General features: G+C 39.6%; 1 protein-coding gene across 15 annotated transcripts in view; it reads left to right on the top strand.

Annotated features, from left to right (window-relative positions):
- The first annotated feature begins 2886 nt into the window (after positions 1-2886).
- ZNF438 (zinc finger protein 438) overlaps positions 2887-27169 on the top strand; it is a 59768-nt gene continuing 35485 nt past the window's right edge. For 4 of the 15 annotated variants that reach the window (XM_087777924.1, XM_087777953.1, XM_087777891.1 and 1 more), the window contains exons 1-3: positions 2906-3007; positions 5296-5373; positions 5873-5926. The gene's annotated coding sequence lies outside the window, so the exon portion shown is untranslated. Of the gene's footprint in view, positions 3008-5295; positions 5374-5417; positions 5927-23964; positions 24100-27169 lie in introns of those variants that run through there. The other 11 variants (XM_087777943.1, XM_087777904.1, XM_087777899.1 and 8 more) reach the window with 6 other exon arrangements.

The following is a 27169-nucleotide window of genomic DNA, read 5'->3' as shown; positions in this document are numbered from 1 at the left end:
GCCTCCAAGTGGAACACACCACTAAAGGACAGTATCGTATCATAAATGTACCTTGGTTCTGAAATGACTTTGAGCCAGTCTGCCTGTTTTAATCACCTCACATTCCATGTGCCAAGATGAACTTACTGTAATCATAAAATTGTGTTTATGTTCAAAATATCTAATTCTAATTCACACACATTTTCATGAGTTCAAGAAGAGCCTAAACTTCTAATTTCTTTTTATTGTTTCGCTAACTGGAAAAACAATTTTCAGGGCCAAAGACTCAAGATATCTGCTTCCTTAGCTGTTGCTTTGCAGTGAGCTGCAGAAATAGATATTCAGAAAACTGCACATATATTTTAAATATATTTCTAATTGTTAGCATGCTGTGTAAACCCACACAGTTCAAATTTTGGCCTTAGGTACATGTAGAGAAATGTGGGTATTTGGAAGGCATTCCATAGTCCTTGTATCTTCTCCCACACTGACCCCTATTTTTGCCATTTTTGGCGCTTTTGGACTTAATACGACAGCAGCATCATGATTCTAAGCACATGACAGCAAAAAACATCAGAATTAAATGCTTAGTCTAGCCCCATTTCCCCCTTTCCCTTGCTCCCACTTCCCAGGAGCTGTGTCAATGCTACTTCACAGATTCTGTGTTCCAGCAGTGGCTGGGGGGTCCCTGTCATTCCCTTTTTCCAGCAAAGGGCTATGGCACAATAGAACAGCTGTGCTGAGTGCGGGCTTACAGGAGATGGGGGTGTCCTGGCAGAGCACACGCGAGAGAGGAGGTTGTGAAGATGGAGACTGTCCTGAACCACAGGATGATACCAGAAAAGGAGGTGGCCCCAATGCTCACTAGTCCTGCAGGCAGAAGTCCTTTTCTTCCCCACAAGGACCAGCTTTGTTGAAGAACTGATGGTTGGGGGGGGAGGAATTACTTTTTTGGAATTTTGTTTCCCTTCTCTTTTCTCACCTACATATTCTATGCTTCCCTTCTTTCTTCTGCACCTTCTCACCTCCCTCCTGTCCAACTCGCTTCTCCATTCAGCCTTCCCTTAAAGCCTAAATTATTCTATTTCTGTCACACTTTCATTTTTCCTCTTTCATAGAATCATAGAATTGTTTAGGTTGGAAGAGACCTTTAAGATCACAGAGTCCAACCGTTAACCTAACACTGCCAAGCCCACCACTAAACCATGTCCCTAAGCACCACATCTACACATCTTTTAAATACCTCCAGGGATGGGGGCTCAACCACTTCCCTGGGCAGCCTGTTCCAGTGCCTGACTACCCTTTCGGTGAAGAAATTTTTCTTAATATCCAACCTAAGCCCCTGGCACAACTTGAGGCCATTTCCTCTTGTCCTATTGCTTGTTACTTGGGAAGAGAGACCAACCCGAGCACGCTGCCGGCTCATATTCAGCCGGCTGTCAACCAACACCCCTAGGTCCTTTTCCACCAGGCAGCTCTCCAGCCACTCTTCCCCAAGCCTGTGGCGTTGCATGGGGTTGTTGTGACCCAAGTGCAGGACCTGGCACTGAGCCTTGTTCAACCTCATACAGTTGGCCCCGGCCCATCGATCCAGCCTGTCCAGGTCCCTCTGTAGGGCCTTCCTACCCTCCAGCAGATCAACATTCCCGCCCAACTTGGTGTCGTCTGCAAACTTACTGAGGGTGCACTCGATCCCCTCGTCCAAATCACTGATAAAGATATTGAACAGAACTGACCCCACTACTGAGCCCTAGGGAACACCACTTGTGACCGGCCGCTAACTGGATTTAACTCCATTCACCACAACTCTTTGGGCCCGGCCATCCAGCCAGTTTTTGACCCAGCGAAGAGTACACCTGTCCAAGCCGTGAGCAGCGTTTCTCCAGAAGAATGCTGTGGGAAATGGTGTCAAAGGCCTTACTAAAGTCCAGGTAGACAACATCCACAGCCTTTCCCTCAGCCACTAAGCTGGTCATCTTGTCATAGAAGGAGACCAGGTTAGTGAAGCAGGACCTGCCTTCCATAAACCCATGCTGACTGGGGCTGATCCCCTGGTTGTCCTGTACGTGCTGTGTGATGGCACTCAAGATGATCTGCTCCATAATATCCAACCTAAACCTCCCCTGATGCAACTTGATGCTGCTTCTTCTCATCCTACCACACTTTACTTGGGAGAAGAGACCAACCCCCACCTCGCTACAGCCTCCTTTCAGGTAGTTGTAGAGAGCAATAAGGTCTCCCCTCAGCCTCCTCTTCTCCAGGCTAAACAACCCCAGCTCCCTCAGCCGCTCCTCATAAGACTTGTGCTTCACACCCTTCACCAGCTTCGTTGCCCTCCTCTGGACACGCTCCAGCACCTCGATGTCCTTCTTGTAGTGAGGGGCCCAAAACTGAACACAGGATTCGAGGTGCAGCCTCACCAGTGCCCAGTACAGGGGGACGATCACTTCCCTGGTCCTGCTGGCCACACTATTCCTGATACAAGCCAGGATGCCATTGGCCCTCTTGGCCACCTGGACACACTGTGCTCCCCTCTGACCCAGTGCTTGCAGGCCCCTCACACCCATTTCCCAGAATAACTCCTGCACTTTCCAGAAACTCCTTTTCCCAACCTGCCTCTCCGAAATCCCCGATCCCACCGCCCCTGACCTGCAGCACGATGACAGCCTGTTTTGGGGCCGGCTGGGAGCCCGGCTCCCCCCACCAATGGCTGGCTGGGAAGGGAAGGCCTCGCTCCAGGCAGAGGGGCTCCTGGGGAGTCAGCCATGTAACCCTGCGTCCCAGGGGCAGCGGGGCTGAGGCCCGGGCGCGGCCCGCGGTCCCGGCCGCCCCTCACCACCCCCGCAGCAGCGGCCGCCGCTTTCCCGCCAACACCCCCGGCCCGGCGGCGGCAGTGCGCCTGCGCCCCGGGCGGGCAGGCGGGCAGGCCGCCCACACGCACACGGCCTTCCTGCGGGGTGTGACGCCACACCGCGCCGTCGCCGTGACGTCGCGGCGGCGTGACGCAGGCACGCAGAGGGGCGCGTTTGTAAGTTCCCTTCCCCCCCGTGGCGGTGGGGGCCGCGGCCCGGGGTGGGTGGGGGCGAGCGGGCGGCGCTGGGGATGGCGTGGGGCGCGGCTGCAGCCGCTCCCTCCCCCCCCCGGGCCGAGGCGCCGGGCGGCGGCGCGGGGCCGGGGAGGCCGCCCCGCTGGCGGCCGGGAAGTCGGGGGCGGCGGGGCAGCGGCTCCCGGCGGCAGCGCCCTGCGGAGGTGGGCGCCTACCCCGGCCCAGCCCTCGGCGAGCCCGAGGGTCCCTCGCCGGGCCCTGCCGCTGGGGCTCCGCGGCCCCTGACTCGCCCAGTCACGGGGAAGCGGGCCCCGAGCCCGCAGGGCAGCCGTGCCTCCGCCCGGCGGAGGGAGGGCTCGCCCCCTGCGGCGGGGCAGGCTGGCAGCGCGGCCGCGGGCCGCCCGGCTGCGTGCGGGGCCCGCTCGCCTCCCGCCGCCGGAGCCCGGGAGCAGCGGGGCGCGGCCTGCGGGGCGCGGGCAGCGCCGGGGCGGGGAGGGCCGCAGGGGCGGCTGCCCGGCGCGGGGGGGGCGCGCTGGTAAGGCGGCCCCGAGGGTCCCGTTGAGGGTGGTGTCTGCCCCCTGCAAGGCGGGAGGCGCCAGCGGGTGCGGCTGCAGTCACCCGGTGTGATGTTACAATAAAGGTCTGCGGAAAGGTTTCTACGAGTCACGGAAGTTACTTCTGCAGCGCACTTACACTTTCTTTAGTACGCGTGGCCATAAGATGGTGCATATACGAGGGAGGCAGTAGATGGGCTGGGGTTTTGTGAGGCTGAGTTGTGGCAGCATTTGGCTGGTGTGAAATCCCCCTGCCAGCGCCGGTCGGAGCTGCGCGCGGAGCTCTTGACTCAGACCTGAGCGTCGTTTCCTAAACCTTGCCGCTGCTTCCATAAAAGTACAGATGCTACATGCAGCCCTCTCGGGGTCTGGGAGGAACCTGAGAGCTGAAGGGTTTGCGTTCGCTCTGTGGCTGCAGAAATGAACGCAATAAACGGGTGTAGTGTTTGTGCGTAACTGGTGCTGAGGCCTGCCGGCTTATGAATCCATTAGAACTTTTTATATTTCTACTAATGAAATAAAGAACATATCCCAACTTCTAAGTGATCTGATGTGGCTGGCGCTGGCAAAATAAGGAGGGAAGTGTTTGAAAGCAGCATAAGAGACTTTTGGAAGGACTGCAGTCATGTCTGCAGCGTGGCCAATTTGAAACAATGTGAGATTGGCTTGTTTAAATTTGTTACGTCCAAAAGTCACGCTTTGTGAAAAGACTCACCTAGTTCTATGCTGGGATTTGAAATTGATGTGATACATCTTCCCTTCTATTGACAGTCTTTTGCTATTCGATTCATACTGCCGTGTACCCAGTTCCTTCCTTTCTTTCCATGTTAAGTATATCTCATTGAAGCTTTTTAATGTGTGTTGAAGTCTCAGTTAACATTCTAGCTCTTAAATGTGGTGTACTTTAGCTAGCTTAGTTTAGAAATTATAGTTTCAAAGGCTTGTACTGGTTATTTGAACCTGTCATATGCTATTAAAAATGGTCTGTCTTATTATTATTCTATAATAAAAAGGAAAGAGGTGGAAAACATAAGGTAAATGCACAGCTCCCTTGGATCACAGTAGTTTTTGTGCGCAGTTTTTTGTTTTTTCACAGGACCGTTCAGCAACTAAAACACTGAGCTGCTGCTTTTTTGTCTTGTCTAACCATATAGTAGCTGGTTATTTTTAGTACTAATTTAAGTTAATTTTTTTAAAAGGTTATTTTTATGCAAAGCAAAATATATATTTCGGGGACGAGTGCATTTTTTTCTGCTTCAGTAGCTAGAAGAGTAGGATTTTTTCAAACTTAAAGTTTGTCAAAAATCAAAAAGGAAAAGGAAGGAAAAAAGCTTATGACAGTTATGGTGTATATTTAAAATATTTTTTGTGATGATCTGATATAATGTCCTTAGTGTTTAATTAAAAAAATATTCTTGGGTAATGATAACTGGAGGATCAGAAGAAAACTAGCACTATGGTATGGTTCCAATGTTTTTAACTTTTGGGCAAGTGTTGAAGTAATAGATTTTGGGGTAACTAAAATTTTGTAACTAAAATGTTTTTCAAAGCATTCATGAAGGGAACACTAGTTCCCTATGTATCCTCTACATCTCATTTGTGAGAATATCGGAACTAGCAATGATAGTGACAGCATATGATTAGGTATTTCTGACTTTCTCACATGAAACTTTAGATATATGTAGTGATTGTCATACATATGTTTTTGATGTACAGGTTCAATGATTATGCTGCATTAGACGGAGTGTTCTTCATCTGTGACTTGGGGTGTTTTGCGGTTTTTTATATGCAGAGGTAATACGTTATTTATGGAAGCGGTTTAATGTTTTAAATGTCTATATGAAACTGGTGATGGTTTCATGTATTTATTTGCACCTAATGAGGTAGATGGCAGGCCAAAGTGAAATGGTCAAATTGTGAAAGTACAATTTTGATGTGAAGTTAGCTGAAGATGTTACTGCACTTACAATTATAGAAACTTACAGAGTTTTAAAAGTACATGGCCAAATCAGGAATGTGTGAACTTTTAACAGTTATTTCAGCAATATTTATTTAAATAGTTATTATTGCAATTTCTAATCTGAATTACTGTTAATATATGCTAAGCCTCAGAGGAGCTGCCATTGTATTTGATCTGTTAAGAGCAAACATGTTTTAGCAGAATTCTTGTTTATTTACCACTTTCTAAAATGTATGCCTCTTTTTTTTTTTTTATTTAATATGATTTCCTGTCCTTTGCTAAATACATTTCCTGAGATATTGGACTTCCTGTTTTTTGTTATCCTTGAAACAGGAGTTAAGATGGATGAAATATTTTATTGGCCATAGCAGCAGCAGGATGTATAAGGTGGGTATGTTGAAAGAATATGGTTAATATCCTTGCAGAATATTTTGATTTTTGATTCTATGTCTGTCTGAACACAAAGAAATGACATATGGTAAGCTAAGGTTCTTTCCAGTGGTAGATGTAGGTAGCTTACCTGCTTTCGATTGTGGTAAGCTGCTACACGTTTAGCACAGGTTACATGAGTAGATGCAGACAGCCCTAGGTAGCTGATGCATTTTAATTTTGCATCCTTTAATGGAAATTTTTCAATGTGTCCTTTCCCTAGGGTTTATATGCTTTTTCTTCTGTAAAACTGGACTGAGAAAATACCACAAACTTTTTTGGAATCTTCTTTTCAGTGTTCTGGTTAAATGTGATCAAAGAAGAAAAACATTCAGTTGCCATCTATGTACTTTCCTTCTTACGTAGGCAGTTTTTATTTCTGTGCTTGAGTTGCTGTTTGTTGGTGTTTTTTTAAATTCTTTAACGTCATTGAGGGTGTACTCCAGTGGGAGTGTACTCCAATGAAACTAATTGTTTTCAGGATTTCCATAAAAGATATTAGTGGTTCAACAGCAATAAAAGATGTTTTGATGCTCATCGTCATCTGCAGTCAAGTTTTGTCCTTATTTACTTAGACTTAATGCTTCATGTTTATCGTTATAATTTGCTTACGGAGACTCAGAACATGTTTTTACTTAAAAAGATTTTTTTTTAAACAAAATTTAGAACATGAACATATACTTTTACAAGACTAACATTGGCAAATAAGAGAACAGCGATGCTTGAATAATAGAGCACTTTCTCATGAAGTGTATTTGCATGGTGGTGTTATCAAAGTTGAATGAAATGCAAACTTCTTCACAATGTAACGATTAAAAAGAATATAATGTAGATCTTTAATGATTTGGAGTTTTTTTAGTTTTGAAAATAAAAAGTTGTGATAATTTTTTTATTCCATGCTTTCTCTTGCTGGTGTAACAAACAGGTGCTTACTGTCAGCTTAAAATGGCATTTGGAGAATGCTGTCTTCTTTGTATTATATTTGCTCTGTATTACTATTGGTCTTGTCACCCTTCATGAAAATGTACAGAACAGCTGGGTAGAAATGATCTTGTTCTTCATGTGATATTTTTTAATTAAGCGTGTCTTTTGACTTATTATAGTACTTGCAGATATTGGTTTGTCCTTAATAAGCTGATTAAACCTAGTGTAAGTATTATTCAAGCATTATTTTTTTAAAGGACTGATTCCATGGGTGTTTGTAGTGTAACTAAATGTTGTAGGAAATGTTACCGTGGTTTGTGGAGCAATACATCTTAATCTGGTAATTCTTCCTAATTAATATAAAAAAAATATAATCAAAACACCATAAATCTAACTGAGGTAGAACTGTACTGCGTATTAAACAAGGATACGAAAGTGCATAAATTAAGGAGAGACTCTCTTTCATTTGTCACTTCAGTCTTTTACCATTTTAGGAAACAACTATTTCCTCACCTAAACTGTGAACTGTTCTTTGGTTCTTTCTTGCATCTTTTTGAAGGGCATACAGTACTGAAAACCTTGCCTGAAGGGAGGCTAGCTGATGTCCTGATACCATAACAGGCTTAGTATTGAGCTGTCACTATACTTTCAACTATTGCAGAAATGGAAAGGAAATAATATAATATGTAGCTCGATGCATCTTTCAGAGTTGTAATGCATTGCGGTCACTTCATTTGTGGTTAAGTTGTTTTTGTTTTTGTTTTTTTAAAACTTTATTTTTTGCAGAATGATGAGTTGTTTTCTTCATGGGATCATATAAAGAATAAAATTATGCAGTATTGTGTAATGAATATATGCAGTTTTTAAAGTGGGACTTTTAGAGGCTGCTATAGGATATTAATTTCTGTGTATGCATCCTGCAGTTTCATTCTGTGGCTTAGCTCTTTATTGATTTTCAGAAAGCCTAAGCCCAAGGTTGTTGGTTTAGAAAAAGTATCAGAGTTAATGCCAAGGAGGGGTCATGTGCTGAGATGAGCTTCAGAGCTGGACTATCCCAGCCCTGCTGAAGCCTCTGTCACAGTAAGTCACTGGGAACGCAGGGAGGTAGGAGTGTTCTTGTGGCTTGCTTGGGTATTTGCCAGGAGCAGCAGGTGCAAAAGAGATGGAAAAGCAGCTTGGAAAATTTGTTTGAAAGGTATAGGAGTTGTGGGGGGAAAGAAACCACTCCTGGCAGACTTACTAGGACCTATCAGTGAAATTGGTTTGGGATTTTAAGTGGCTTCTAAGTTATAGTTTCATGGAAAAATTTTGCTGTTTGTTTCAGTTTGGCTGACAGATCAGTCAGAGCAATGTTTCCATACTCAGTCTTCTGCATGAAGCCCTGTGTTATCAGTAACTGAAGACTGAAATATCTGTAGGAAGTTTTTAATGGTTTTACCTGACCCAAAAGTAGAAACCAAGCCAAACAAACCTTTAAAGGTGTGTCATCTTACTTCTTGGTGCATTATTCATCTGTTGTAAGGGACAATTGCAAGGGAATCTTTCTTCTCTTCTAAGGACCTTCCCTTAGGGACAATGTTCTGAAAATGATGCATAGTGACAAATGACAGCTTAGACTGATGTCATTTCTGTATGCGTGCTTCTTTGCCACTTCACTTTTCTTACATATATGTTTGTGGTTCTTTTGGATGAACCATAGAAAATAGGGATGTTCCTGTTAACTGATTTGTGTAGTTTTGAGCACACTTCAGTCTTCTGCGTGTCATTGATTTTTAAATAGTAACGATACAAAACTTAATTTTGGTGTTTTTTTTGGCCGTCCTTGGCTAGTTAGCCTCCCTAAGTGAGGTTACAGTCTGCCAATTTTCTGTGAATGCCTGTAATCTCAGATTTATATCAGGTTGCTGTTTCAGTGGAGCAAACAGTGCTACATGCACCAAGAGATGAGCTTCTCTCAGTTCTTGGTCTTGCTTAGCTCAGTCAAAACAGAACAGGTGGTGAAGAAATAAGCTAGATCCATGTTTTTAGGAAGCAAGGCAGTAAAGTTTAAATATCAGCATTCAGTCCAACATCAGTCAATGCTAATGATATGCACTGTTCTAAAAGTAAAAGTATATGAACCCCCAAAATATTGTTAGGAAATCAAAAAGCATCAGTCTATAAAAACCTGTTCTGTTTTGTACATGAGTGCTCTATGTATGATGAATCAAGAAGCACTTTTAAGTTGTCAGTCTACTAGTAAAATGTCCTGAATTAATAATATGGATGTTCAGTGGGTTTTATTGCTTTTGTCATCAACACATTTTGAGGCTTCACTGAAGAAGGAAAACAAATTGGTATTGGATATAGAAAGAAGGGACTGTTCTGTATTACAGGACTGAAACTGAGACCACCCAAATGCCTTCAGCTGTTTTTTGTTATTTGCACAAATAGTTTGTTCTTTTAGCAGAGCATTTGAGAACAGAGTTGGGTCAATCACTCCATTATGTTTTTCCCTAAATGGCAATATTAAACAAACTTTACAATACTGTTCGCAATTGAGGAAAAAAAATCTTAGACTTTTGATTCTGTTGGGTTTTTTTTGCTTCCAGAAGGCAGATGTGATTTCAGATCTTCAAATGCACCTTTTTCTTGGAAACTTTTGTCTAGTTTTGGCTGGATATGTACTCCTTAAGGGTCAATATAGTATCTGTCATATTTTATGATATTTTAGTAAGTTAATGCAGGGATGTTATATGTTTTCCGTAGTTCTTGTAGGGTAAGTGGGATGTAGAACATTCTTGTCTTCTGTATATAAGTGTTATGTTTTCTATTAAAGTCTTAATTTTTCAAAGGGCAGGTCTGCTGTATTACATTACAGACTTGTTCTTATGCCAAAGCATACTCGGTGCCTCATTGAAGGCCTGACGGTGAAAAGTCTACATATGTGCAGTTTAGGGCAGTTACCTTTGGTTAGTCTATGGTTATGTTCTCTTGTGAACCAGTGATTGTCTTTCTGGGAAGATATCCTGATGGGCAGATGACAAAGATTTGTGTACTGTAATGGGTGAAGTATGAGGAAGAAATTATGCTGAAGGACAAAAAAGCAAAGACTGCCTGGCACGAAACGATAAGTCTTCACAGGTTCATAGTGCCTCATGTTCAAAGTAGGGGGCCGTGTGTTAAGAATCTTGTTTCCGAGAGCTCTGTTGACTTCTGATACCTGTGTTGGTACTTGCAATCAGAGTAAACAAAATGTGATGGAGAATAGCATGGGGAACAAAATGCTGTGGTAAAAATCAATATCTTACTGTCATATAGCATGCCATCGCAGTGTATGTGGTGCTGGATGCCTCCTCTAAAAAGGAAGGTACAGAGGAGAGGAGATTCAGAGAGAAGGCTAAGAGAGTAACCTATAGGGATGGAAAATTGCTTGTATGAAGAGAAATTGGGAAAAAAAAATTGTTTAGCCTTTGAAAGGCAATGAATATGATGAAGTATAACATAAGTACACAGAATGATGAATGGTTTGAGAAAAGTAATTCAAAGCTTTTGTTCTGTTGGTTCATACTGTAAGAGTAAGGGGACATTCTGTGAAATTAGGGTGGCAAATTGAGAAAGGAAACTTGAGAAAGGATATATTTCTTAATACATTGATTAAGACAGTGAGCTCTGCAGTCTAGGGATAATTTTAATTTAGGAAAATTCTAATAGAAATTGGGTAATTTAGAGTGCAAGAATATTTACACAGACTTAGGTTACCTTTTTTCCTGAAAGAATGTAACCCCTCAGCTTTTTGTCATTTATAAGATTTTTTTTTTTTTTTCCATTATGGTTTTTTCTAAAGGTCATCTAAAAACTATGTATTGATGGTGGGAGTAAAGGAGTTAAGTTTGTCCCTAGTTTGTTTACAGGAGAAATGGTTATAGTGTCTCACTAATTTGTTTGCTCTGTGTCCCTGTGTTAGGTTATATGTAGGTGAAATACCCACTAGGTACTATGTCTAGTTCTCTTGGTAGTATCCACTGATTTACTTTGTTTTTCTTGTAAGTGGGGACACTGAGGAAGAAGTTTTGGGGAGTAACATCAGGGTCTTCATCAACTTGGAGAGAAATTATGTAGGGCAGTTGTTTTTGTGACTTGCCACTTGTGAGACACTGTTCCATTCAGCTTGGATTTTTCTGTTGCCTGGGCCCATGCATTAAGTAGGTGTTCCTGCAGTAATTTAATCCAAGTCAGTACACAAGTTTGTTCTCTACCTAGAGCAATGAAATATTTAGGGAGGGTGAGATGAGCTAATGCTGGCCTTCCGTGTCATTCAGCCAACTTCCAGCAAGTATGTAAAAAGTCATAAAAAACAGCAGTGGGGGTATCTTAATTGTATGAGCATGCTTGACGCTCTGCCAGTCTTTTCTCTTGGCATGGTTGAAGTCCTAGAAACTGTTTGTTTTTAGTCTCTATCAAACTCAAATATAAAACTCTGTGATAAAAGCATCGAAAGCAGTGTTCAGAAGGAAAAGACTACAGAACCAGCTTTTGCTCATTCCCACTGAAATGTCCTTTTCACTCCATTTAATGGAGGCTGCGGTTTTTACTTTTGGTGTCTTCAGCAACAGATTGACTTAAATTTGTTGTATTTGGCTCTAGAGCAGCAAAGAGCAGATGTCAGGGAGGTGCCGTGACAGGAATAAAAAGATTCAGAAGGCTTGTGGGATTTTGGGGGGGTGAGGGGGAAATCTTCCTCCTATTTTTTCCCTGCTAGAATCCATATTACACCATTTAAAGTTGGCATTCAGTTCAAAACTCGCTGTGCTGCAAGGGTTGGTGCATTGACGCAGGCATTCTTTCCCACAGTTCAAATTGTGGAAACAGAGTTTAAATATAAAATAAAATATGCCTGTGAAATTATAATTGATACCTTAATTATGGAGAACTTGCCTGAGAGATGGTAGCTTAGTGGCCTGCGGGACGTTTTCCTGGCTTAGAATAGCCACAATTTATACCGAAACATTTTCTCTGTATGAATCTTAAAAATGGAATTCCCCTGTCAAGGCAGAAAGACTTCAGTAACTGAGAGGTGCTGTGTCAGGGATGATAAGCCTAAAATAGTGGTCAACTTTTAAACATTATTTAGGGTTGGAACATCTAAATAGTAAGCTTTGCTATTTGGGGATTGTCGCTATTTCAAAAAATATGCATTTAAAAGCCACCACTACATGTTGCCAGCCTTTGCATAAGCAGGTGGGTGCCAGATGTATGTGGGATCCTGGAGAAGTTTGTTGCTTTGGTTTATTTCTTTTCACTTTTGTAATGAGCAGAATGCTTCAAAAGTTAGTGGCTGCTTTTTTTCTTTTTTTTAAGGCTGGAACTATTTTATCTTTGCCTTGATTAAGGTTCCATTTCTGAAAACACCTTGTGTAATTTGTTAGTAGAATGATTACGTGTTTGTTTCTTTCTCACATTTTTTTTTCCACTTATCGTCTACCTGTACTTCAAAAGTATATATTGCTGCAGTATAGTTTATAGATTATAAAAACATAACTGTGATGTAATTTGCAGTAATTTTGATTGCAGGTTGCTATATGTGAAAGTTGTGCCGATTCTCTGTTGTCTTATATGTATAATGATGTATTCAATACTTTGAGGAGCCTGGGGAATTTTTTTTTCTTGTGATGAAAAAATGTTAGTTATACAGTAATCTGGAGGGGAGAATAGTAATAAATCTTCTGATTTTCTTTGTGATGCTGCTCCTTAATCTTGGGTTAGTGTTTCAGAAAACCATGTTGCCCTCCTGCTTTGGGTCTTCATATTCTAGTGGTGATTGTAGTAGCTCTTACCATTTTCTGGAGAGATGGGATTTGAAATAGAAGGAATGTATCTTATTGTGCACTTAATCAGAGTATGATGAAAAAGTCTGACTTTTTTTAAAAAAGCAGTTAGTATAGGGGGAGAGTTGTCAAAAGCATCGTATGTGTAACATATGTAATGTATGTGCTCTGCTCTCCTCAGGGTTTACAAAGTCATAACTAGAGTATGCTATTCAGATTTGTGAACAAATCTTCCCATATTTTTTTCCTGATGAACAATGTAGATACACTGCTAAAAGAAAAGAGGACAAACTAGCTTGCCTCTTAGCTAGTAGCATGTTGAGTTTCTTGGTTAGGTAGCTAATTTCAGTGGCTTGAAAGTGGCCAGCCTGGAAATAATTGTGGTCAGAGCTGCTCCAAAAGTATTGAGTGAAGCCTTTTTGATTTCCTAAATGTGAAGGAAGCCAGGTTAGATCAATAGGTGCTGTGAGCGTTATTCAGACTGTGAGTAAGTCCAGTCCAGTGCAGGATTTTGCACTTCTGACCAGTTTAGGGCATGTTCTTTTGCTTGAGAGATGCTGAAATTGTAACAGAGTTTGGTGTGTTTGATCATTATTTAGGTCTCTCCTGTACTTAATTTCTTCCAGGTATTTTTCACCTGGCTCTCAAATTTCTTTGTTTACTGCAGTTTCTGAAAGACTTTGTGACCACATAAAAAATGTTAGAAAAACTGATAAATTATGGATTCTGTATTTAAAGACTTTATTCTCGATCATTTAATCGTAAGTATTAAAGGTTTCTTTTACATGGTAAGATTTCACTTTAAAAGAAGCATGAAACTGTAGATTCCATGTAGGCTAGATCAGGATCTGCAAGGATCATACCCGTTTTATTTTTTTAATATTTGCATGAAATCATAAAAAACCTACATTTATGTACTAGCATGCTGTGAAGATAGCTGTGTATTGCAAGGAGAGCTGGTTTGAGATATTATTAAGGTGTAATTGATCTAATTCACTGTAAAAGTTTTGAAACGTTTTTGAAGGTGTTTTTTCATCTAGAAATCTTCAAACGCTTGGTATATAATATTGATGTTCATTGGAAAGTGAAATTTTGTTTCAATTTTGAGACACAAAAGCTTATTTTCATGTTCAAGATTAAAGTAGAGCAAACTCTCTTATTTTTCTCTTTTGATTTTAAAATCAAGCTGCACTTACGGAAGTGCAGATATCTTTGAAAGATTTAGTTGATCAACTTGTGAGAAGCAGAAAAATTCCGTAGTCCAAGAATACTGCTAACTAAGTTGATGGAAACTCCTGACTATAGAATTGGTTTGTTCTGCATGTGTCTCTTCCTGTTTCAGGAAGCTGTTCATTTCAGAAAAAAGCAAAAAAATCAAGAACTATAAAATGTTGATTACAGAAGTTGTGGAGTAATGGGCTTTAATTGGACCATCAAAAATGCAAGCCAAGGAAACAGTAATTTCTTGATGGCGATATCCAATAATTTGCAAAGCACCTTCGCCCTAGAAAACAAAAAGTAAAAAAAGAATAATCATTTGGATAGTGGACTGTACCTATATACTATTGGAACTGCCCTGTCTCATCAGGGAAATAGGACAGGCTAAGTATCTCAGGTCTTATTTAACCTTGGGAGATTTCGGTGATGGAAAAAATAATCATCTTGGGTAGTATAAGCCTTTTTTGTTGAAGTGGAATTATGTTTTAAAGTGTGTGCTGTTCAATAATGAAAACAGTTTACCTGAATTGTCACTTTATAACATTTCATACATGAAAGACTAGAAAGACCATTTCCAGAATGTTTATTAATAATTAGAAGTTAATAGATAAACTTCAAAAATTTGTATAGGTTAGGACTGGTTGGCACAGAATAACCATGCCTGCTTTCTTGGAGGATATTTACAAAGAAGAGTTCCAGGTTTTCTTTAGCAGCCTCTCTCTCCAATAGTCATCTGTGAATGGTGTAGTTATCTGATAATTCAGTCTTTGGCAATTATATTTAGAAAGCTGCTTTATACTGGGAAGGAGAAAATGTTTATTGTATATTCTTGCAGGTAGGAAGAGACTAGGTGGGAATATTAACACACATGTTAAGTTGACTGTCTGGAGATGCCCCCAAAAGAGGAAGTTTTAAATTTCTCTTGAAATCTAGTTGTATTACAAATAATTGTATTTAGAAGCTTAGTAACTTTCAAAACTAGTATTTTTGGAATTCACTTTTTCATTACAAAAAGGGTTCACAGGCCCAGAATATGACATTCTTTACTTTCAGGTTTTTAAACTTAATTGTATTTCTTTCTGGAAACAAGATGAATGCTAGTAACCTCTCCATTAAAAACCAATACTAGTACTGGTACATTACTATACTACATTTTCAGGTCTAAATTCTAAAGAGGTTCTGTAAAGAGCAGATGTGGTCAGGTGGAAAATCTTGTTGATTTGCAAAGGAATCTTACATTAGTGGTGCACGCTATTGCGAGCCATAGTGCTGCTTCAGGGTCCAGCAGATGAACCAGTTACAAACGTGTGTGTTGAAAGGAATGCTCAGCTTCTGACATGTTGCCTGCACTCGGGGGGTACAGGAGTACCCACACTTCCCAGTGCCGTTGCCATCGATTCTTTTGCATGATAAGAGTCCTTGTAGTTAGCTCGTAGCTTCTGACAGACTTCAGACCAGTCAGTTCACCGTGCTGAAAGAAAGGCTGTGGTTTTATGCACATTGGAACTGTCGTAGTTCACTGAAAAAGCAATAGCAGTATTACTGGAAGTATTTTTACTTTACATGTACAAGTCCTTTGAAGACAGAATATCTTGCAACAGTACAGAAATGTTTTCCTGACTGATCCACAAACGGTGTTATGTGCTGTGGATAGATTTCCATCAGGTTTATAGCCATCAGAAATTTAGTGGCTCATCTGCTATTGCAGTTTTTTTGGATGATATCTTGTATGGATATTGTACTGCTGAATATTTAGTCTCCTGTGGAGACAGACAAATTTAGGAGAAGGGACTTTAATCTCAGAAGAACGTGTGTTGACGGGGAGAGTTAGTTCAGTTTGTTTTTGGAAATCACCAGCCCTTAGAAGTGGGATTAAGTTTAGTGCAGGAGAAAATGGAACTCTCCCTTTGACTCCAGAATGAGGTCACAGTGCTTGTTTCTTTTCAGCCTCCATCTCAGTAAAATAATAGCAAATATAATTGTTTCATATTTCAATTTTATCTCCTGAAGAATGGGAGTTACTGTGCAGGCCATAATGTTAGCAATGACTTTTTGGCCTTCTTGATTGTTACTTCTTTACTGCACTGTATCTACCTTGTTTGCATGCCTATGCTCGAAACTCTGATGTGCTGCTTTTGTATTTTATATTTTTTTTTCCCTCAATTTTAATTTTTCAACAATTCCACTGAGCAGGTAGCTGAGTAGACTTCAGTCATGTGGGAGTTGCTTGTGCATGCGACGTTAGTGATGGCAAAGGCCCGCCTTAGGTGAAGGCAAGGGAAAGGAAACAAAATAAAATCCAACAGAACAGATGAGAAAAGGAAGACTTTGGTAGTAAAGGAGGGTAGAGAGGAAGACCTGAGTGACAAGGTGGAAGAAAAGAAGCTAAAGTGCTGGTATGGAGATGCACTGCAAATGCAATGTGTGATGATGCTGTTCTGATTTGCAATTTTAAGAACAACTAAAGAAGCACATTGTTTAAATAAATAAGATCATTTATTGAAGTTTTTAATCATAAAAGTATCTTTCTATCTCATTTTTGGGTAGATCAGATAAAACTAATACTCATTTTAGGGGAGCTTATTTTTGTTTACTATAATGAGAATATATTCATAGTTTTAATCAACAAATTAATAAAAACAGTAGTGTTTGGTTGCTTTTTTGCTCATCTCTTGTCTGATCAGGGTTATGTGCTAACAGTTTGCAGCATTATCTGTTGGTAGATATGAAGGAATACAAGTTTCCTTAGCAGGGAGCTTAAAAAAAGTCTCTTGCTTAAAATGGTTCCCAGGTCTGTGTGAAGAGCATGCATGTATGATCACTCTTCATTTTCCAAAATGGCACTTGAAGGCTTTGTAACTAGATTGAACTACAGTCAGATTACTCAAATTCCCTCATGTCCCTAGAGAACAGAAATTGCTTCACCTACCATAGGGTAGCTTGAGCCCATTCTGTTGAGCTATGGAGTTTATTTCAGAATTTGGGGGCTTCATTTTTATGGAACAGATAACTGAGAGAGTTAGCATTCTTGCTTGGATAATGTACTATTTATTTTGGAAGGAAGCTTCCCATGGCTAAATAAGAACAAGATGTTTGACCACCTTCTAGGGAGGAGACTGTTCGGTCAGCATAAAAATAAAAGAAAAAAATCCAGAAGAGACAACTGACCATTCTTACGTGGTGTTTGAAATGTTTTCTTGTTTCTTCTGGGCTTTAATTATACTGCATGTACATGGCAAGAAGAAAGACCAGAGGTTTTGTTCTTTTCTTGGAAATATAGCTTTATCACATCATTGGGAATTTATAGCCTAGTAATATATAGTGTTTTTTCCATTCCTGTGTTTTGCAATTGGTTTGTACAGCCTCATAGTTTGGCAGCCGAGAGCTCACTTTTTCATGATTTTTTTGGCATGAAAGGGTTACTGTTCACATTTCCTGTGTAATTCCTTCTGATCTTGCTGGGCTGTAATTACTTTCTTGATGTTAAACATTCCCAGGCTCCTATAACCTTCTAGCCTGCTTGCACTGGCCAAGTTTGTCCCAGGTGATCATGTGGGCGAGCCTCCTGTTTTTAAGGATAAAAATCTCTCCTTCCTGTGTAAGATAGGCTAAATACTCATTCCTTTGCTGTGCAACCCCAAGAGAAATCTTTTTAAAAATAATAATAAGGTAACACATCACTCTTTCAGAGTCAGATTTAGCGGCCAAATAGATGACAAATCAAGTGTGTGGGTTTAGAATTTGCTGAATCCTGGTTGAATGACTGTGAGTTCATATTAAAGATTATTTTTTCATAATATGTTTGGAAAATAGGTTATGATCTAAAAAAGACAGTTTTTGACTCTAGCTTCTTACTTCTGACCATGTAATTGGCATATCATTTTAAGCTTGCTTGAATGTAGAACTACTTAGTTGAGTCTTCAGGATTTTTCTTTCTTTTGAATTCTTTGCAGTCACTGCATATCTTGGAAAAAATGAGAGGATATTACTCAATTCTGTCTTTCCCACGTAGTTCAATTATCCTGTATTTCTTTGGATTTTCAGTTTGTGGTATATAAACAGTAAACACAAGGTGTTATTTTGTTTTTAAATAGAAATGACTGCATACTGCTGAAAAATGTTGGCTTCGGAGGTGTGGGAACTGAAGTGTTCTGTTCTACAAAGGCACTGAAAGGTCCTCCGTGCCACCGCTTAGCTGCTCCTCAGCTTTCATCTGGAGGAGCCACCTGTAAGAATGCGAGTGAAGTCTGCTTTCCATGAGCTTTATGCTGTTTTCTCACAGTGCCAAGAAAGATGCAAGATTGTGACGGCAGGGTTTTTTTTTAGGCTGTGAGGAGTTGTAATGTGCTGATATATTGACATCGGTGGGTGGGTTTTTTGTTACTGACAATGTCAGCAAGTAGCTGGAGGTTCTGTGCACCATTGGTTTAAGAAGTAGCCCAAATTTTGATACTTCATTCAAGAGCGATCTCATTAGTTTATTATCCTGTTACAGATAATTTTTTTGTCGTAATCCTAGTCTTATTACCTTGTGCATTTAATTGGCTGCTGTGTGAAATTCTCAGGCTGCAAGTAATTCTATTTTGTTTAGCTGTGGTATTGTGCTTGCAACTCAGATACTCAGAAGTCTTCCCAGTAACTGACTGACTGAAGTCTTGTGAATGCGTAACTGTGTTTGAGCTCAGTGGGATTGTACTTGGAAGAAAACGTTGTGTGGGTAATAAATTGTAGCAGTTTGAGCCCTTTTCTTAGTTTAATTCTCATGAATACCAATGCCTTTGCTTTACTATATAAATAGAAGTTAGAGCAGTTGGTGCGCATGTTGTTAACTGTGCTGCTATGCTAGTGAAGAACAGTATATTCTAATGAAAATGTCTTTTTAATTTTTATCAGGAAGTCTTCTTGAATTTGATGGCTTAGTTGTAATAGGAATGCAGTCAGTATGCTGGCCAGTTCTTAATTGCATACTCTATCGTATAATTGGGAACATGGCTGTCAGATATGCCTGTTTTTGTTGTTGAACTCAGAGGTTCTGACTGGCATATTATTCAAGACACAGAAAACCTGTCCTGGCATAAAGTATTTATACAGTAGTCATGTGAAAAAAAAAAAAAAAAAAAAAAAAAAAAACCAAACCAAAAAACAAAACCAAGAACAAAACAAAAACCATGAAGCACCGAGAGAGTATAACTGAACAGACAGAAGAAGATACTGCTGATATTTTAAAATTAGATTGTTCCTTTTTCATTTTATCATGGCCTGCATGTGATCTCCAGGTACCTGAGATTTCGTAAGAAACTTCATATGAAGAGAGCTTACCTAAACACATCCACTTGGGTATGCATTAAACATGTTGCAAGCATTCATTCTAGGCTCCCTGTGCAATGAAGTGCAGCAGAGTAGTGCTTTGGTTAAAGCTTTTTTCAAAACAGCTTACTTTTGACTTTATATTAGGAAAACACTGAATTTAGAGTTAGCTGAAAGTGAGTACAACTGTGTTGAAGCCTGCTTTCCATCCAATAGGATGTATAGATTGTCTTTCCTTTGTCTTTTCCTGTTTGATTTTGCTCCTTCTCAGATGAAGACAGTGAGGAATTACATGTTATATTGTAATTAAAGGTAACCTGTTTTGAATTTACTTTGTAAAGTGCTTAGAATGTAACTGACCTGACTCTCCATTATAAATGTCGCCTTTGAAGTGGAAAATACCCTGAGTGGTAATGAATTTTCTTCTATGAAAAATACGTGGTTGCAGAGTCCTATGCAAATTACCTCCTGCTTTTTGTGTAGAAGGCATGTTACAGGATGTAAGATGGTGCTGTTGATCTTCTAGTGGTTCAACTTAAAACTCTCTTGGATTTGGACGTCTCTCATGTACTGCAGGCAAGGTGATGCATGTAGCTGTGATGCAGGGAAGAACTGGACCTAATCTGAAGTGTATTTAGTGCAGAGAAAGAAGCTGTTTGGTTTTAACAAGCTACTATAGAATTAAGGAATAATTTGAATAAGGTGAGCTTTTAAGCTTTCAGACAATGTAGTCAACTGTATTTTTATATTCAGAGTTCTACAAGTTCTCTCCTTGAGAAGACGTGTAAATTACTGTTATGACAAAATGCATAAATATGTCTAGGATTTGATAGTAATTAATTCATTTCGCTTATCTAAGGCAAGATTAAGTGCCTCAGTTTGAAACTGGCTATAAAAAGTAACATGTAAACAAATTTAACACTCATCAGTTGTAATAGCACATTTCGTAAAACTGCAGACAGTTTGTTTTTAAGTGCAGTGGTTTCTCACTTTCAATGTTCATAAACTGAAGTTTAGTCAAGAGGTGCTCTGTGACTAGATTTTTAAGGGCAATTTTTATGTCCCTGGCTTTCTTGAGTGACTTGAACTATATATAACAAAGTATTAGGTACTGCTAAAGTGTTGATTAGCACTCTGGTAGAATTATGTTATTTACCACTGGTGTGCAAAAAGAATGATTGTTTTTTTGAGTTTCTTGGATTTGTCCTGGTTCAGAAGATACCATGTATCCACTGATGGGAAAATCTCAGAACACGTGCTCTTTATGCAGCTGTCTTTCAGGATCTTTTTTCTAGATGCTGGATTTGGTGGGCTACTTTACATGTGAGTTCCACAACCTTGACTTCAAAGTAGATTTGTGTTGCACATCAGCTTTTTTGTGGTCTATGTTTCATCTTTGGTTCTTTGTATTTACACAAACATTACGTACGTATATTTGATATGTAAATATGCTAACACTGATGTGTTTATAGGAATTGGCTATAGTCTTCATTCTTAGATAAGTATTAAGCATGCATAAGATCTTTAAATTATGACAGTCCTTTGTACACTGACTATGCATGCACTGCATTTTAATTTAATCTGTCTGCTTCTTGTGTATTTAGCAATGCTTACTGACTTGATGCACATATTTTTGCTATTATTTGTTCTTTAGTCTATTTACATATTTTCATTCCTCGAGTTCTATATTGATTCTTTAGGGAGAAAGAGAAGTGAAACACGGAGCAGAGATCCCAGTGACGAAGGGGGAGAAGGTGTGAGGATACTGTGGTAGCACAGTAAGAGGTTTTAGAAATCAGGAATATCAAAGTTAATTTGATTCATTTATTTTGAAAGGTTCATTATTTAGCAGACACATATGTTGGAAAGCAAAATTAGTGAGTTGAAAAAGGGTGTGCCAAAAGTAATGTGCTCTTGTGGGTACACATTATGGAATCATAGAAAAATTTATTTTGGAAAGGACCACTCGAGGTCATCTGCTCAAATGCCCAGCTCAGAACAGGGCTACCTTCGTAGTTAGGTGAGGTTGTCCAAGGTCTTGTTTAGTTGAGTCTTGATCATCTCCATGGATGGATACTACACGGCCTCTGGACACCCTTTTCCAGTGTTTGACCACTTTCACTGAGAATTCTCTACTATCTCGATTTCTTACGTGGGAACTTGTCTACAGCCTCCTGTCCTTCTCTTGTGCAGCCTGAAGGACAGTCTGCCCTCATCTTCCATACACCCTCCTATTTCAGGTAGGTAAAGACAGCAGTAAGATTCCTACCTTAGCTTTCTCTTCCTACAGCTGAACTCAGGTATGTCTGTGGGGAACCCAAACATGAGTACAGCCCTGTAAGTGCAGAATAGACGGGAATATTCAGTTCCCTCAGCTTGTTCTTGTGTATCTATGGAAGCCTTCCTTGGTCTTTGACATCCCTTGCTAGTTGCAATTCCAAATGATCTTTGGTTTGCTAATTCTGTGTATGTGCCCCAGGTAATGTTTCTGTATTCTTCCTGTTAGCTTCTTCCTCCTCTACTTTGCATGTGCTTCTTTTGTCTTGGAGCTCAGTTAGGAGTATTCTTCCGCACTTGCTGTGTGTCAAAATGCTGGACTGTTCTTATACTTTGAAGAGGTTGACCTTGAATATCAACCAGTTCTCCAGGGCTCCCTTATGTTTCAGTGTGGCCCTTTCAAAGGGGTCACACCAGCTAGCTTTCTGAACAAACAGAAGTGTTTCCTTGAGTCCAGGAGTGCAATTTTGCTATTAGTTTTGATTGCTTTTCTCGGGATCTTAAGGTTTTACCATCTCCTACAGCAAAGGCTGCTATTGACTTTCACATTCCTGACCAGTTCTTTCTTTATCTTCCCCCTGTCACTTTGGAAGACTGTGTTAAATCATCACCATATTTTCCCTCTGAAAACGTTTAAGCCTTATTATAAAATACTGGCAACATATCGTAGGATAGAATGTTGAAAAATTAGACAATGCAGCTACAGTTTCCTGTTCTTGGTAGGAAATAAGGGTTTTATGGCCAAAACGTTAGAAGAATTAAATACTCTCCTGCCTCTTGTTGCCTGAAAATGAAAATGTTTGGCATAAAAGCTTGAAAATGTTCCTGAAATGTTAACGGAAACAAATTTCTTAGTTTTTCAAAAATGTGTATAAGGAAGAAAAGAGGAGTAGAACAGTTTGTCAGACTGTATAGTTGCTGCTTGAGACAAAAACCTCTCTTCTGTTACACTGCCCACTCAGAATTTCTTGGTTTGAGCACTGCTTGTAAGGGGAAAAAACAGGTATCCTGGGTAAAACTTCTGTCTTTCATTTAAAAACTGAAATGGGCATGATTTCTGTAGCTTAAAATTAGACAATACTCAGCTGACAAAAGCAACAGTACATTAAAGAGATTTGGCACTGGAAATAGTAATTTCAGATTAGATGAGAATCTCTACCACTGTAATAAGTTAGTTGATGGACTGTTGTCTTGGACCTGGTGATCTGCACAAACTCTTTTGGTTTCTGACTCATACCCATTGAGAAAAAAAAAAAATGTTTATCTGAAATAATTGAAACCAGTGCATGTGTTCATATTTGTCAATGAATTTCAGGTGGCATTGTTTTGTTCTGGAATGGGAGACAAAAAGGTTGGGGTACTGGGGTGATAATTTTCCCACTTACACCTAATACTTAATGGTTCCATTTTTTGTTTCCAGATGATGCATATATTTTTGAAAGTATTTCTCTTTGAAGTTCACAAAGCATGCATCCACCTTATACTTATTCACTGGATTTTTACTAAATAAAATAGGCAGTGATTTTTGAAGGGGGAAAAAACCCTGTAAACCCTTGCTGTCTGCAGTTTATTCATGTTTACAGTAGTGTAACAAGCAAGATCCCAGGTGTCGTTTCTGACCATTTACAAACAGCATGCAAGTTCAGTGATGGAAGTAGCTTATTTGCAGCTCTTACTGACTAGTTAAAACATTTTCTGCTCCCCATACCTAAATACAGGAACAAAAGATGCCTAATAGGCTTAGCTAATGTTAAGATTTACTGCCCAGTTTACGACATTTAGAGACTACTATTTAGCAAATGAAGAAAAGTGGATTAAGTATAGTGATAGACATGCTGGCATTTTTTTCTGTGCCAAGAGAAAATGAAGCATCATGACATTTTTAACAGTTGAGATGAAATACCCCCCCCCCCCGAATTTTTTTAAGTTCCGTCTATATTTTTAAGGCTTTTTATTGTATGGTTTTAGATGAACAGTCATGAAAATAGAGAATTTTAAAAGATATTTAACAATTTGAAAGAGGTTAGGAAAGAGGAATATGCTGCATCTTTATTATACATGTGTTTCTCCTGTGTAGAAAGAGTTCTATTCATGCCATCTGGTCTAATGCCCAAAGTAGTTTTATGCTTTCTATGTGATCTGCTAAATGTATATATATATTGTCTAAATTTGTAACTTGTTGGAGGCTTCTTTTAAAAATCCTATCCAAAACTTTGCATTTCAGAAACTTAAAGCTCATTCTACCATCTGTATAAAATGAATTTGGTGTCCAGTCTGTGGATTTTCATCATCTTTAAATACAGTAGGTGTTACAGGTATTGCAGTGGACACCTTTGCAAATACTTACAAATTATGTATTTATGTAGCCTGAAATATTGAAAAAATGACTTACCTATTTATCTTTCAAGATAACTGTCATCAATGGAAATACCTTTTTTTTTTTTTTTTTTTTTTTTTTTTTAGATTAACCAAAGGACTGTGGGTTTGAATGGAACTCTCTGTCATTGCCATTGCATGTTTCTTTTAAGGTTAATTCAATTCAAACTGGTAGCATGATCGTTGACATTTACATGCTATGGATCATGAGGCCTGCATGCAGTAAGTGAATTCACTGTCTGTACAAGAAAAGTGGTAAATGTCTTCAGCAGTTTTCACCATTATTTTTTCTCTCCCTTCCTCCTTTCCAGTGCTCTAAAAAAAAGTAGTTGGGCTGGATGAATGAATGTTTGATGGAGAAAAAGATGCACATTGTTCACATGTGCCCAGTGCGCATGTAAAAAATACGAAGTTTACAAAACATCTTAAGTTGTTTCACTATTAGTGGTACAGTGAGAAACTGAATGTGATAGAAGTAATATGCAGGGGTTTCGGCTCTGCTGCAGGGGAAGCATTGATTTTTATTTTTACAAAAATGCATTCACTAATGTTCTTTCCATGTTAAAGCTCTTATCTAAATCTTTACAGGTTATCATGTTCTTTGTCCAGACTTGTATATTCCTGCTATTTAGTGCTAATTTTTTGAGATAAAGCAAAATGATAAATTAAAAAAAAAAAATCACAACTTTGTAATGAAAATTATAATGGACCCAAATAACTTGTATGTTAAAACATTTTTAATGAGCGTTTACTGAGAACCTCTGTGAAAACTAAAATGTCACAACAAAACCTTAGAGACTTCTCTGTGGTCTTGTATATTAAATGTTCTGTTGCCTACTTTAACAGTTCTCACAATTCAGAAGACAAGTAGAGTGGTATGGTGCCAGTATTTTAACGGACAAAATATATTGGAGGCTTTTTATAAATGTAATTCAGATCCTAGAAACATGAATAGTTCCTTAAAACTCATTCTGTATTGAATAAAGGAAAATTAGGAGAATTCAGCCTGTTGCCGGTACGGGGAATTTGTGCTGATAAATCAAGTGGCCACTGATCAATTTCTGAAACTTCTAAAATACTTGTTCACACATATATATACACACACACATACATATATATACACACACACATACATATATATATACACACACACACATATATATATATATGTCAGTTCTCTAACAAATAAAAACCACATTATTCTGGCTAATTCTGTACAGGTTTTCTTCCTGATGGAATAAATAGTGCAGATGTGTTAGGAACTGTGACCTAACTTTACATGTTAGGAGCCAAGAACAAGTTCTGCATGCACGTATCTTCAACTTTAAAACAAGGACAAACTTTAAAAGCAAGGAATACTTGAGCAGAAGTATCTGACTAACCTGACAATTGCTTGCTCATTAGATACTCCCAGAGCAATTCTTCTCTTAGGAAACATGATTTGTTTGGTTAAAACAAGGTAAGAAGGGGAGTGAAGTTAGCAGTACACTTTAAAGAATGGGGAGCTGATGATAGCAAGCACTACATGGCTTGAAGACAGTTGGTTTACAAGGTAAAGATATTAATAAAAATCTGTAGGCAGTAGAGTACAATAGAGTTCTTTAAATATAGAGGGTGTTCTTGAAGGATACAAAAGCTTAGTAATGATAGAAGTCCAATAACGGGCAAGGGTGATAAATTTCTGCTGTGCAGAAAAAGGCATAAATACTCAATAAATATTATGTTCTGTATTCAGAAAGAGGCTGGATTATGCTTTTACATCTCACCACCTCCATCATTAGTGATGGAAAGAACATATTATCACTGTACCAGCAACTGTTAATGCTAAATGTTTTTAAATCTGCTGCACTGACACCTACAGATACTAAAAAAAAAAAGCTCAGAAGCTATATGAATTATTAATTTTGAGTTTTAACAAATCATGGAACAGTGAAGAAATTCTAGAAGGCTGGAGGGGAAGGGGAACTAATGTGCCCAAATTTAGAAAGTATAATATGAACACCTTGAAAAGGCAGATAGTAGTATGCCATCAGTGGAGATTCAAAGAAGAATTGCATAATTAATGCTGATCAGAACGGGCAAGTCAGCCACTGCCTTGTACTGCTGCATGGGGTTACTCCATCGGAAGGTGCTTGCATTTGCTTTTGCCCTTGTTGAATTTCACAGATTCCTGATCACTCTTTCCTCCAGCCTGTCTAGGTCCTTCTGAATAGAGTCCCTGCCCTCCAGGTCCCAGTTTCATATCAGTTGCACACATGTTAGGAGTGAACTCTATTGCATTATCCAGGTCATTAACAATGATGTTAAACAGTGTTGGCCCCAGGATCGATCCCAGAGGCTTACCACTAGTAACTGGTTGCCAGTTGAACTTTATACCACTGATCACCACCACCCTTTAGCCTGACAGTCCAGACGGTTTTCCATGCACGTTATCATCCACTTTCCAATACATATCTCACTAATTTGGCTGTGAGAATATTGTGGGAGAACATGTCAAAGACCTTCATAAAGTTAAGATGAACAACACCAACTGCCCTCACTTTAACCACAGGACTAGTCATCTCATCACAGAAAGTAGTTCAGTTAGTTGAGTGTGATTTACCCTTGATGAATCTGTGCTGGCTGTTCCCAGCCTCCTCCCTGTCCCTCACATGGCTGAAAATGGCTTCAAGGAGGCTTTGCTCCATAACCTTCCTGTGGACTGAGATTAGGCTGACTGGCCTGTAGTTCCCCAGATCCTCTTTGTTGCTTGTCTCTATGTGCCATTTTCTAGTCTTTGGGGATCTCCCTTAATGCCATGACTTTTAAAAGATGATAGAGTGCATCCTTGCAGTGATGCTGACCGGCTCCCTCAGCACTCTTGGATACATCCTTCTGATCCTATGGATTTGTGCATGTCCAGTTGTATTCTCTTACTGGACTGCATCTTCATCTACTGTTGGTAACGTTATGTTAGTACCTCAGCCTTTTCCGTCACCTTGTCCCCTTCTCCATTAGGCATTAGGCTCACACTTTCCTTAGTCTTTCTTTTGTTGCCAGTGTATTTGCAGAAGTCTTGTCACCTTTCCCATCCCTTGCTGGTTGCAACTCCAGGTGAGCTTTGCCTTTCCTAACTCTCTGTGCATGCTTGAGCAGTGTCTCAAATAGTTAAAACTCTACTGAAATTTAGAGACACTGAATATGACTACCAAAGTTTGAATTTGGCCATAATGTAGGAATTGGTGCCACTGTTCAAAAAAATAGATGTTTAGTTATTTAAGTACCCTAAGCGAGTAGAACTTCAGTGTTAGAA

This window comes from Nipponia nippon, unplaced genomic scaffold (genome assembly GCF_047370975.1).
Source record: "Nipponia nippon isolate SJK-2023a ecotype South Korea unplaced genomic scaffold, ASM4737097v1 scaffold_1, whole genome shotgun sequence".
Taxonomy (NCBI): domain Eukaryota; kingdom Metazoa; phylum Chordata; class Aves; order Pelecaniformes; family Threskiornithidae; genus Nipponia; species Nipponia nippon.
This window is presented reverse-complemented; position numbering and strand designations above follow the sequence as displayed.